This window comes from Mustelus asterias, chromosome 17, assembly GCF_964213995.1.
Source record: "Mustelus asterias chromosome 17, sMusAst1.hap1.1, whole genome shotgun sequence".
Lineage (NCBI taxonomy): Eukaryota > Metazoa > Chordata > Chondrichthyes > Carcharhiniformes > Triakidae > Mustelus > Mustelus asterias.
Genome location: NC_135817.1, coordinates 28,984,821 through 28,998,242, shown reverse-complemented (window position 1 = coordinate 28,998,242; position 13,422 = coordinate 28,984,821). Strand labels below are relative to the sequence as shown.

The 13,422-nt window shown below is 41.4% G+C and overlaps 1 protein-coding gene across 4 annotated transcripts in view; it reads right to left on the bottom strand.

Annotated features, from left to right (window-relative positions):
* The window catches only part of zdhhc23b (zDHHC palmitoyltransferase 23b), a 28,463-nt gene extending 18,967 nt beyond the window's left edge, over nt 1–9,496 (bottom strand). Inside the window, exons 1-2 of one of the 4 annotated variants that reach the window (XM_078231979.1) lie at nt 9,399–9,496; nt 6,458–7,036 (exon numbers count right to left, since the gene is read on the bottom strand). The gene's annotated coding sequence lies outside the window, so the exon portion shown is untranslated. Of the gene's footprint in view, nt 1–6,457; nt 7,037–7,411; nt 7,510–9,379 lie in introns of those variants that run through there. The other 3 variants (XM_078231976.1, XM_078231977.1, XM_078231978.1) reach the window with 3 other exon arrangements.
* Nucleotides 9,497–13,422: the final 3,926 nt, after the last annotated feature.

Sequence of the window (13,422 nt, the reverse complement as noted above, 5' to 3'; positions counted from 1 at the left end):
GGCGACAGAACATTACAGAATGCATGCTTCACTGCAAATCACCAATTTCTTAGGTCCATATAATGAAGATTTAGCATTGCTCTTAACAATTGGACAATGTTAAAATTGTCATGGTTATTTAGGAGGGAATTAAAATGCTGGGAACTCGTGGAACCCCTTCATCCACAAAGGGGGGAAAGCTTTGCACGTGGAAGGAGGAATACTGTAGAATACACACTTCAATCACAGAAACAATTCTATCCGACAAAATAAAGACAAATGAAACCAAAGTAACCTTCATTAATTTCCCTCCTGCTGGTTTCCCACATTTTACCCTCCATATTTTTGTCACCCAAAATTCTAGTGAATGTGTCTTACTTTGCAGCACATCCTCCTATCACCCCTGTGCTTACTGATCTACACTGACTCCCATACAAGAACATCTTGATTTTACAAAATCTCAACCTCTTTTTCAAATCCTTCCATAGCCTCGCCTCTCCCAATCTCTAATTTCCTCCAGCCACAACCCTCCAACATATCTACTGTGTATCCCCAGTCAAATCATTCCACCAGTGATGGCTGTACCTTCAGTTGCCTCTGCCCCATGCTCTGGAATACCCTCCCTCAACCTCTCGCTTCTCAACTTCACTCTCCTCCTTTAAGGCACTTCTTAAAGTCTAACTCTTTGACAAAGCTTTTGGTTATTTGGCCTAATAACGTGGCTCAATGTCAGACTTTGTTTTATAGTGCTCCCGTGAAGCACCTTGGGAAGTTTCATCACATTAAAGTTGCTATGTAAATATATTTTGTTATTGTTGCAGATTAAGCAAAATTACCCACTTCTATTATGGCCCTCCATTTTCTCCAATGTAATGTATCCTCAAAATGTCTTGAGAAAAGGACCATAGTCCCATAACGGAAACAATATTTGGCAAAGCAGAAGGTGTTGTGGGGAATAGAGCAGGACACAAGAGGTAGAATATATTCAAAGAACGAGGAAAGAAAATGTGTCAACTAAAGCTAAATAATTATTCATAGATCATAGAATTTATCATAGAAACCCTACAGTGCAGAAGGAGGCCATTTGGCCCATCGAGTCTGCACCGACCACAATCCCACCCAGCCCTACCCCCACATATTTACCCGCTAATCCCTCTAACCTACGCATTTTAGGATTCTAAGGGGCAATTTTTAACCTGGCCAATCAACCTAACCCGCACATCTTTGGACTGTGGGAGGAAACCGGAGCACCCGGAGGAAACCCACGCAGACACGAGGAGAATGTGCAAACTCCACACAGACAGTGACCCGAGCCGGGAATCGAACCCGGGACCCTGGAGCTGTGAAGCAGCAGTGCTAACCACTGTGCTACCGTGCCGCCCATATGCATGTGTTAACATCCATATATAGTATCTATTTTAAAACATGGTGATGCAAAGGTGCCCTCCTATGCTCAGCCAACAATCTAGAAGATGAGATATGATGATACTATGCTATTGATATATTTTATGTTTCCGTAGAATGTTTTGAGGGTCAATATTTTCCTACAAGGAGTCAGTATGTCTGGAAGGAATGCAGCTCAGATGCTGAGAAAGCAGGATAATTACTAATTTTAGCTATGTAGTGCTTACTTAGCAGACGGCTAATGCACTCTTGTCTATTTCCAGGGAGGACCCCAGGGGTTTTTTGATTAAAGTAACAGAAGGTGAGTTTAGGTATACAAAGTCACATGATCGTGAGATTGATGGGAAAAGTTAGTTTTGTAGCAGAGAAACAGGTTTCAGTTCAGAGGCAGTTGCTGACTGGAGCTGTTTAAAAACAGAAGTCCGCTTGCTCTCTCTCTACAAAGTTTATTTTTGCAAGTCTCACTGACAGCTTCAGGACTTTAAAGCAAGTATGCCCATCATAGAAACCCTACAGTGCAGAAAGAGGCCATTTGGCCCATCGAGTCTGCACCGACCACAATCCTACCCAGGCCCTACCCCCATATCCCTACATTTTTTACCCACTAATCTACGCATCTCAGGACACTAAGGGGCAATTTTAGCATGGCCAATCAACCTAACCCGCACATCTTTGGACTGTGGGAGGAAACTGGAGCACCCGGAGGAAACCCACGCAAACACGAGGAGAACGTGCAAACTCCACACAGACAGTGACCCAAGCCGGGAATTGAACCCAGGTCCTTGGAGCTGTGAAGCAGCAGTGCTAACCACTGTGCTACCATGCCGCCCCATGTTTGTCAACCATATTTAAAGTGGGTTTAAGTCTATAGAAAGATGGTTGCTTACTTGGAACTGAAATAGTGATGTTAGAAATTAGAGGGGTTTCTGTGTTTAAAGATTGTTCAACTGTTAAGAGTAACACTGTTTCATTTTGGGTTTTTTATTCATAATTGTGTTGTGAATAAAGCTTGTTTTGATAATAGATCCTTAATTTGTCAGGAGAATCAGGTGAGTGGGAGATCTCCCACTCACCTAACGAAGGAGCAGCGCTCCGAAAGCTAGTGGCCTTTGCTACCAAATAAACCTGTTGGACTTTAACCTGGTGTTGTTAGACTCCTTACTGTGTTTACCCCAATCCAACACTGGCATCTCCACAGCAAACTGAAAGGACAGGCTCAAATCAATATGGTTCTTGCTTCATAAAATCTTCTAAACCCAAGACAATTAACTACCTTGAATTCACATTATAGAATTCAAATTAGTACAATTCATCGCTGGTGTGTGACGTGGAGTCATTTCCAGACCTGGGCCGTGTTCTTCCATCCCACTGCACTAATTCTTTGGTACAATGGGCGGGAAGATTCTCATGTTGGCTCGTGCCCACGTTCGCTCCCCGCTTGCATCTCCCAGCTCTGGATTTCCAGCGGTGCTACGCAAAGACCATTTACATGGTCATCTTAATATAATTTAAACACGATAAGCGGGCCTGGGACTGAAGTCTCCGGGCCCACTAGCATCTCCCACCCCACCCAGGATATTTCACTCCTGCGGGTTTAGAGTAGCTCCCCACTTTCAAGGAGCCAGCAGCCTGACCCCGCAGGAGAGAAGGGGGGGTCAACTGTAGACCCCAGAGGGTCAGGCAGCAGGGTGGGGATTGCACCCTGGGATTGACACCCTGGTAGTGCCAGCCTGTGCCCCCTGGCACTGCTCAAGGGACAAAGTGCCAATGCCCAGGGTGCTGCCCATCGGGCATATGACAGTGCCAAGGGGGCAGGGCATATGGGGGGTGGGCAGGGCCTAGGGGGCAATCAGTAGGGGTGGGGGGGTCCCGCTACCACTCTGCAGACAGGATCGGTGGGGGAAGCAGGGAGGACAGTGACTGGGACAGGCAGCTGAGTGGGGTGGGGATGGTCAAGACTGCGGGAAAGGGAGTTATTGTCAGTGGGGGGCTGGAGATTGGGCAGGCCCGGAGGAATGGGGGGGCGGGGGGGAAACAGGGTGGAAGCTAGTGATCAAGTCATGGGAGCGGAGAGCCAGCAATGTGGGGATCGCGGAGCTGGCCAGCGATTGACCTGGCCAGCAATCAGGAGACCATCAGTGTGGGGCCACCACACGTATGCAGGAGCCCACTCAGGCACTTGTTGATTTCAGCCTCTCCAGCGGAAATAGGTCCTGCCCCCTGAAATTTGATAAATTAAATTATCCCAGGGGGACTCTGCAGTGCACAAGTGTGGGAGATTCTTCTCCGAACTGGCACCGAAAAAAAAACAGCGTGAATTACTCCAGTTTTCACACAAATTCGACACTTAGAATGTTTTTGGGAGAATTCCACCCCTGGTCTCATTAGAAATGACATGGGATGGATAACAGAAATAATACAGAACCAAAATTTACAAGATGTCAGGGAAAAGCTGCAGTACAATTGATATCAAGATAAATCTAAACAAAAAAAGCACTTAAAAATTGTAATATTTATTTCAAATTTAACTTTTTGTTGAAGATGCTTGAACAAACCCAGTAAATGCAGGATGTTTTTTTTTGTATTTTTATATATCCGGTCTAAATTTAGAGACAAGAATGATACCAAATGTCAGCCAAGCTGACAGCTAAGTTGAAAGATGAGATATCAACAAGTGCCTGTGCTCAGCATGTTTCAAAATATCTAGTTTTAGTTTAGTTTTAATCAACTTTTGTATCACCTGTCATTGCTCCATACTGATTCGGATGGAGTTTAATAACAGCATTAATCAATGTTTAGTCATTAGTTCTGTTGCAACAAGAAATAATCTGCTTTTGATTAGTGACAGTCCTTATCCAGTCCCTATTACACAAGCATCTTGGCAAACCACCAGAGGAACCATATTACTGGCTGGTAATATTAAGTGTGTGCAGTTAAACATTGAAAATGCTATTGAAATAATTAGTTTACTTAAACTACTTTTTTTCAAGGAATATATAGCTCAAAGAACTAAGACCACTTTTTATTGACAATGTCAAACAAAGGAGGTAAAATAACATGTGCCCAGTACAGAACATATGGCAGTTAATCCCAGAGTATATGTAATAAACGTTTTAAAAAAGGTATTGGTAAGAGCAACCAATAAATCAAAATATACATGATTTCCATAAATCTTTTATTATGAACCGTTCTTCCTGTGGAGTTTTTATTATTGGATATGTGCCATTCAAAAAAAAACTTCCAAATAACTTCACATCCCTTTAAATAGATCCACCACTAGCTTTACTGAAAAATCGCGTTCAGCTGAACAGATTAAACCCAGAAAATGATTTTCTACGAAACTGAGCAAAATTAAGTTGCATAATAACCAGCTATTAGTAACATTTAAAAAGTTTAGAGGCAAGGATCTTATTCTCAAACTATTACAATTCATACATTAGAGTGACGTGGAGCCAGTTCCACCTCCAGTCTTAAGAAGCAATCTGGGATGGTGAATGAAAATAAAGTTTACAAGACATCAGCGAAAAGGCTAGATTACCAAACTTGCAATTCATAAATCTAATTGAAATTTGTTATTTAAAAGGTCCTTTTAACAGTTGTTAAAAATTCTCAATTTATCTTATTGTGGAAAATGCATGAATCCAGTCTAAAATAGAGACTAGAATGATCCCTAAGCTGTAAGTTTATTTGGGAAACAAGATATTAGCTTCCCCAGAGCAAAAGCAATAAAGTCAAAGCAAAACATAAAGTATCCCCTCTTTGGGTGCTTACCAACACTATACTCAACCTTTTAGATAACTCACAGTTTCTGAATGATTCTTCAAGTACTACAAAAATCAGTGCATTTCAAAGATGGAAAATACTGTGCTGCTGATCTGCAAGGTAACAGTAATCCTCTAAATGTCCAAGCAAGTAGCCTTGTGGTGTCAGATTTGTGTTACAAGAGCCAGTTGTACTCTCGGAAGTCCAAACATGATTCTCCTTCATGGCCAGACATCTGTGCTATCATTGAGAGCTGAAGCTTGCCAAGGATTTACTATATTTATAATGGAACATAGCTTCAATGAAGCACACACAAGTCAAATCTCACAACTACCCATTTGAAAATAGGAAAACAAGGATCGAATCGCCCCACAAGAAAATATGAGATTTCATAAAAAGTTATTTGTTTGAGTACAGTGTGTTAAAGAATCTCAATATGCCTGTGACAAACTGCATTTTTATACAAGTAGTTTTCTTCCCCTCTTCCCCCACTTCACTGCATTCCATACTAATCCAAGAAGATAGAGTTCTATTTATGTAGTTCTATTCTATTCTTCTTCTGGGGCTCCATCACTAAAACTCTATATCTAACAGATCAGAAGAATATGATAAAGCTGCCTGACCTCCCTTCTTTCACTGGTCTCTGCTCTCATGTCTCACTGCAGCATGGTTGAAACTAATCTCTCACTGAGTGGGACAGGGTTACAGTCCAGGATTTGGGCTCCATTATTTCATTGAACACCCCTACATGGTCACACATCCTGCTCTCGGACAAGATATTTTTATAGACAGAATGCAATTTTTTGTGCTCCACACAAGCCTCCTTACATCCCTATTCATTCAGCAAAATCTGCCATTCCTTTCTCCCTGCATATCTCACTTCCCCTTAAATACATCGATGCTATTTACCCAAACTGCTCCTTGTTGTATTGAGTTTCATATACAAATCATTAGTAGATAAGTTTCTCCTGAATTCCCTATTGGATGTAATGACCATCTAGTATTCATGGCTAGCTTGAATCCCCCAACAATCGGGAACAACTCCTCTACATATATCTGATCGAGGCCTTCCAGACAATGGCACTATTTAGGCAGAGGGATACCCAGCCAATATTTATCCACCAATCAACATCACAAACAAGCAGCTCATCTGGTCATTATCACACTGCTGTTTGTGGGAGTTTGCTGGATGCAGATTAATTGCTCTGTTTCCTACATGTGATTACATTTCAAAAAAATATTTTGCCGACTGCTTAGCACTTTAGGGCATCTGGTGGTCATGAAAAGCACTATATAATTGCAGGTCTCTCACCTCTTTTATACCTGAAATGCCTCAAACAGGCCACCTTTTAGCATGCTCTGTTCTTCTGATACGAAAGCCAACCTGAGACCTTGAGAAAAATAAAAAATATACACTTGTGACTACTATTACATACAGCTGTCCATCAAAAGTAAATTCATCTCGTGCTCCGAACATCGACTGGATAAAGAAAGTGCTTGCTGGTATATCACCAAAGCCACATGGAGCAGAAAGCTTCAGTTTCAACTCAGTGGTAATTCCAGTAGGCATGGGTAAAGAAATTGGGCAGGGTGCTATTCTGCTGGATCATACAGAGGCCTATGACTATTTCAGTCTTGTATTAAGAACTAACAATAGCAACATTTAAGAGGCATCTTGACAGATACATGAATAAGCAGGGAATAGGGGGATACAGGCTGCATAGAGGCAAAAGATCTTTAGCTTAGAAAAGTGTCATGTGTTGGCGTAGGCTTGGTGGGCAAAAGGGCTTGCCCTCATGCTGCACTGTTCTTTGTTCTTCTTTGTAAATCAAATATGTTCCTCCCTTTACTTAGTTCTGCCTTTGTACTGCTGATATTTTGGCCTCTTCCTCTACAATGAAGATGGAACCAAAGTGTTAATTTGTTCATTAATGGTTCAACTGAATCAGGCAATGTACATAATCTTATTTACATAACTGATACCACCAACACCATGTCCTTCATGAAGAGTACAAATTGCTCACTCGTATTGCAAAATGATAACAGATTGGACTGCCAAAACTTAATTTAAATACTAACAAAATCCTAACACATTGCAGTGTATAAATACACTGAATACTGTCAGCCTCCTTCGTTTTATCAAAAAGCTCTAATATTTGTATGGCATTCATTTTCAGATAACCTGCACTAAAGCATTCTGTGGACTAAATATTTGCTTTCATTTTCTATAAATTCACATATGCTGAATTACTTTCATCATACTTACCAACTATAGTAAGAAGCTAAATGCTCCAAGATAAGAAATGGCTTCTAATCACTTGCTACAAGGAAATAATTAAATCTTAAGGTTCACATCTCACTCACTCGTATGGGTTTTCTTCAGAAAATCTAATTGCAAAGCAATATACAAGGTAATCAATACTAATCCTGGAAAAATGAATTCTGGCTGCCATGAAAACTGTAAGAAGTTTAACAACACCAGGTTAAAGTCCAACAGGTTTATTTGGTAGCAAAAGCCACACAAGCTTTCGAGGCTCTGAGCCCCTTCTTCAGGTGAGTGGGAATTCTGTTCACAAACAGAATTCCCACTCACAGTGGGATCTGTTCTGTTCTGTTCTGAACACAAACAGACTCATTGATCAACAGTTCCGACGCGCCACAGCGAAAAACCGCACCGACCTCCTCAGAAGACAAACACGGGACACAGTGGACAGAGTACCCTTCGTTGTCCAGTACTTCCCCGGAGCGGAGAAGCTACGGCATCTCCTCCGGAGCCTTCAACATGTCATTGATGAAGACGAACATCTCGCCAAGGCCATCCCCACACCCCCACTTCTTGCCTTCAAACAACCGCACAACCTCAAACAGACCATTGTCCGCAGCAAACTACCCAGCCTTCAGGAGAACAGTGACCAAGACACCACACAACCCTGCCACAGCAACCTCTGCAAGACGTGCCGGATCATCGACACAGATGCCATCATCTCACGTGAGAACACCATCCACCAGGTACACGGTACATACTCTTGCAACTCGGCCAACGTTGTCTACCTGATACGCTGCAAGAAAGGATGTCCCGAGGCATGGTACATTGGGGAAACTATGCAGACACTGCGACAACGGATGAATGAACACCGCTCGACAATCACCAGGCAAGACTGTTCTCTTCCTGTTGGGGAGCACTTCAGCGGTCACGGGCATTCGGCCTCTGATATTCGGGTAAGCGTTCTCCAAGGCGGCCTTCGCGACACACGACAGCGCAGAGTCGCGGAGCAGAAACTGATAGCCAGGTTCCGCACACACAAGGACGGCCTCAACCGGGATATTGGGTTTATGTCACACTATTTCACATAAATATTTCTGCTTTTTTCCTCCTGAGTCTTTATCATGCGATCCTAGAATCAGAATTTATGTCACACTATTTGTAACTCCCACAGTTGCGTGGACCTGCAGAGTTTCACTGGCTGTCTTGTCTGGAGACAATACACATCTTTTTAGCCTGTCTTGATGCTCTCTCCACTCCCATTGTTTTGTTTCTTAAAGACTGGATTAGTTGTAAGTATTCGCATTCCAACCATTATTCATGTAAATTGAGTCTGTGTCTTATAAGTTCTGTTTGTGAACAGAATTCCCACTCACCTGAAGAAGGGGCTCAGAGCCTCGAAAGCTTGTGTGGCTTTTGCTACCAAATAAACCTGTTGGACTTTAACCTGGTGTTGTTAAACTTCTTACTGTGTTTACCCCAGTCCAACGCCGGCATCTCCACGCCATGAAAACTAGCAGAGGGTCGTTCAAAAATTATCAAAGGAGAATAAATTCAATTAGTCTCCAGAAATTTCCCTGAAGTTACAGACAGTGTGCGTATGGACCGTTTTAAATCTCCCTGTATTTTAAACGTGCCACGCCACACAATACAGTGGCTAACAATTGAGTGTACCTTTTAACTGAAGATAACAATTCGAAGCCTGTAGAGCTTACATACTTCTCGGAAACAAATGTCCGTCACAATATTTATCACAAACTATATCGGGAAAAATTGTCCTTCACAAAATTAAGCTTGCAATAAAATTGTTGGCAGCGACTTGTTGAACATTTGCGGCGTGCCTGTCAACTGGAAGAGAGTTTGTGAAGGTTAATACCGAATCACAGTGCGTCCTTCCACTGGATGCCCTTCAGTCAGTGCCCAGCCCGTGTACCTGTGCCCAGCCCGTGTACCTATGTGCAGCCCGTGTACCTGTGCCCAGCCCGTGTACCTGTGCCCAGCCGCCTCTTCTCAGCACCCACTTCATTCAGTCTGCATTTGGCCAACAGGTCTCCCGCTCACTTCCGCGTCTCTACTGTTTGTGGAAGCGCTTCACGCTGCAACACGTCTCTCGCTTCAATGCCGGGGCGCGGGATCCACCCTCCCCCGCGCGCGTCCCCGAATCCCCGAGCGCACGCCCCTGCAATCCCGCGCGCGCTTTCGGCCACTTCCTGCTCCGGTCCCATCTAACATGTAGCAATTGTTGCACCTTGGCAGTGTGCATAAAGGCGCCTCTGTACCGTGTGTCTTACTCTCTTAAAAGTTGCTAAGTTTCTGATCATAAGTTTCTGATACATTTAATGCAGGGGGTGAGGGGGTAGAATGGCCCCTCTCTTTCTCCACACCCCCTTTGATGACAACAAGTTATTTTAATAATAGACTTGCCAATTCAGTGACTGTTTAACCACCATGACTGTAAAAGGCGCAAGACGGATTTCCTTGTCAGGTTGTAACACTAAAAGAAAATACTACTTATTGTAACACCTGATCTTAATAGAAATGATCAAACTCTTGTACAAACACAATAATTTACAAATGGGAAGATCAATTAAATAGTTTTTTATAGTCCAATAAAAATCAATGTTATTTGATCTTTTACATTGATGACTTGGATGGGTTTAGGCCAGGCTCGATGCCCCTTGTAGATTCTGTGTCAAGGTGATTTAAAGTGGTTGACAGATGATTATTTTCTCTTCAGGTTTCAGGTCTAGAGGAAAATGGCTACTTAAGACACAAAAGAGGGCAAGTTGGTTCACCACATGACTCCCTCTCACCAACTGACCAGTTACCCAAACATTGGTAATTGAAAGTTGATTCCAAATCCATAGTTTAGCCTTGGTTAGTGATTGGAAAAGTTCTTTTCTCAGCCAGAGTTCATTGTCCAAAGTGATTATGTCTATTTGCTTGTTACCCACATAGTTAAATACACAGGTGGTGTCTGGATGTTTTGTGAAAGGGTCAGGAGATCTGGTCATTCACATTCCTCTACGGTGATCGTCTTTGATCGGTTGTTCTAGACAGTCTGACTCCATTTTAATAGTTTTGGAATTTGTAAGGTACAGTTATGTAAGTGTTTGGCCTCCTTATAAGCTGTCACTGAAAGTCTTTTAAAAGTCAATCAGTGGTTTCAGCCCAAAAAATAAAGTTATTTTTGATAGAACGCTTGGCTTTAAAACACATTGTTATTGCCATAATTTTTAAAGTTTATCGTGCAAAATAAAGGGGAGCCAATGACTTCATTTTTGGAGGGATAGAAGGAGAGGAATTATGTTAAACTTGTATCAAACTTTGCTCAGTCTTAAGAGTACATCAAAATTTATTTCTAGTATCTTTCTAAGATGTATGGCTAAATGCTATATTTGCTTGCTTCCGGGTGAGGAAGAATCCCCATTTTGCTGGTGTGGGTTAAATACTCTGTGCTGAAAGCCAGTTTCACAGATAATATGGTTGCCATGGCATTAAGGAATGTTAATCCATCAACTGCGAAGGTATCAGCATTGATGTCAACTAAAATATGTGCTGATAACTAACTACATAATGTAATTATTCTCATTTGAATTGATTATGAACTCTTTGCTGTAGCTGGCTGACTGACACAAAGGGTTCTGATGTTTTCAGTTTCATTTGGCTGATCCAGTGTTTACAATTCTGATAGGAAAATGGGACAACCTTCCGCAGTTCATCAATTCTTCTCGCACCGTTTTTGTGGGGTGACATGTACAGAATCCACAGTGGGTAGATGAGACACTGCACACTCTCCATAAATTTTATCATTGGGTTTATATCAATGGTCTTGGTTTGTATTATGAGAATGAATAAAAGGTTTCAATTTTGTACAAGGAGGTATAAATTAAAAATCATATTATCTGCAATGAATTCTGTCATACTATATTTACAATACTGTTTAACTTCTATTTTTAACATTGTTTTTTTTTTACTTATGTTATAGGTGATACATAAGTGTAAGTTGATATTAAATATGATTTGTAGCTTGTAGCCAAAAGCTGGTATCTAAATTACTCTTTGCTATCTTCAGGTCAGAAGAACTTGAAAGGACTTGTTGATTCATAAAGCTATTACAGTAAGAGGAGTTTTCTTCAAATCTGGGGGATTGGTACAAGACACACATAGTGAGTAAAAAGTTACATTCTGGCCCATAGGAATCAAAAATTTGGTCCAAGACACTAAACTCATGTTGGGTTGTGAGTTGTGAACGTAGCTCAGTCCATCACACAAACCAGCCACCCATCCATTAACTCTGTCTACACTTCCCGCTGCCTCGGAAAAGCAGCCAGCATAATCAAGGACCCCATGCACCTCGAGCATACTTTCTTCCGCCAGAAAAATGATGCCAAAGTCTGAGATCACATACCAACTGACTCAAGAACAGCGTCTTCCCTGTTGCCATCAGACTTTTGAATGGACCTACCTTACATTACTTTGATCTTCCTGTACATCCCAGCTATGACTATAACACTTCATTCTGCACCCTCTCCTTTCCTTCTCCCCTATGTACTCTATGATTGGTATGTTTTGTCTGTAACAGTATGCAAGAAACAATACTTTTCACCAAGACATGTGACAATAATATATCAAATCAAAAATCATATCAAACAAGATAAATATTTCAGTAAAAGCTTGACATATAAAAGATTTATATTCAGGGTATATATATATGTATGACTATCAATTAAATATGGCATCTACTGAAAGTAAAATAATGCATTCACTTTTTGCAACAAGAAAGGAGAAATATGAGTCTATGACTATCCACTTACTACATACGATTGTCAAATATCACTCACTTGTTTCAAATGATACAATGCACAATTAGCTTAACTTCTCTGTGAGATTAGGTCTGAATTTGTTAATCAACAAAGCTGAAATCTAAAAGAGTTTTCTCTCTTTTCCCAATTCCTCCTGGCATGGCAGTAACATGCTGCACATTTTGGGTGCTGATTCAAGAAGCATAAATAAAGGTCAAAGCACATTTTAAGTCAGTGTATTAATGCTTAAAAGGGGCCTTTTGCACCCCAACCTCCTGATCTATTTGGGATTCCGCGCAATAAATTTTCAGCGGGTCTATACCATACACTCATTGCAGAACCAAAATCCCTTCTGAAGAGACACTGCAGATGATAGTCCATCATTAGCAATCCTTGTTAAAATCCTCATCCCCAAATACCATAAATGTTCGATCTAAATAAAAATGGAAAATCACAAATGAAAACAAGAAACGGAAAAGTATAGCAACAATGTGATGGAATGTGAAGCCTTCCATTGTTCAGCCTCACAAAGAAAGTATGCTTCATTTTTGAGGCGTTTTGAGACAGAAACCTGTAAGAACGCTAGCCATTTGGATGCTCACTCTGCAAACTATTGGATTTGTGAAGGGCTTAAAGAACAACCATTCACTGTACAATATCACCAAGGCAGAAAGAAGAGGAAGACATGGGGATCATAATTTGTGGGGAATGGTAAGTAGAATGGAATATTTTAATTGAAACAATATGCAAGGATACGGGGAAAAGGCATTAAGCCATAATATTCATTTGGCGAGCTGGTGCAGACACAATGGGCCAAATGGCCTCCTTCTGCACCATAACAATTCTGTGATTGTGTGAATCAAAACAACACTTAACAATTGAAGCACTGGAATCATTCACCCCAATATCAGTGAAGGAGGTAAAGTCATGCATTGGTTTGCAAAAAAAAGTAAGGATTTTGTTTTCAATTTATTAAGAGGTGCCAGTTGAGATCATCAAGGAGTGGATATGTGAACAAGTCCTAGTGTAAGACAAGATACAGGTGATAAGAGTTTTGGATGAGAAGGAGTTTAGGGCTTCCAATTCATGTGTAGAGCAGCCAGTCACACATTAAAGTTTCCACTAGTTCTGGAGAAGTCTTATTTGACTCAAAATGATAACTCTGTGTCTCTCTCCACAATTGCTGCCAGGCCTACTCAGTACCTGTTC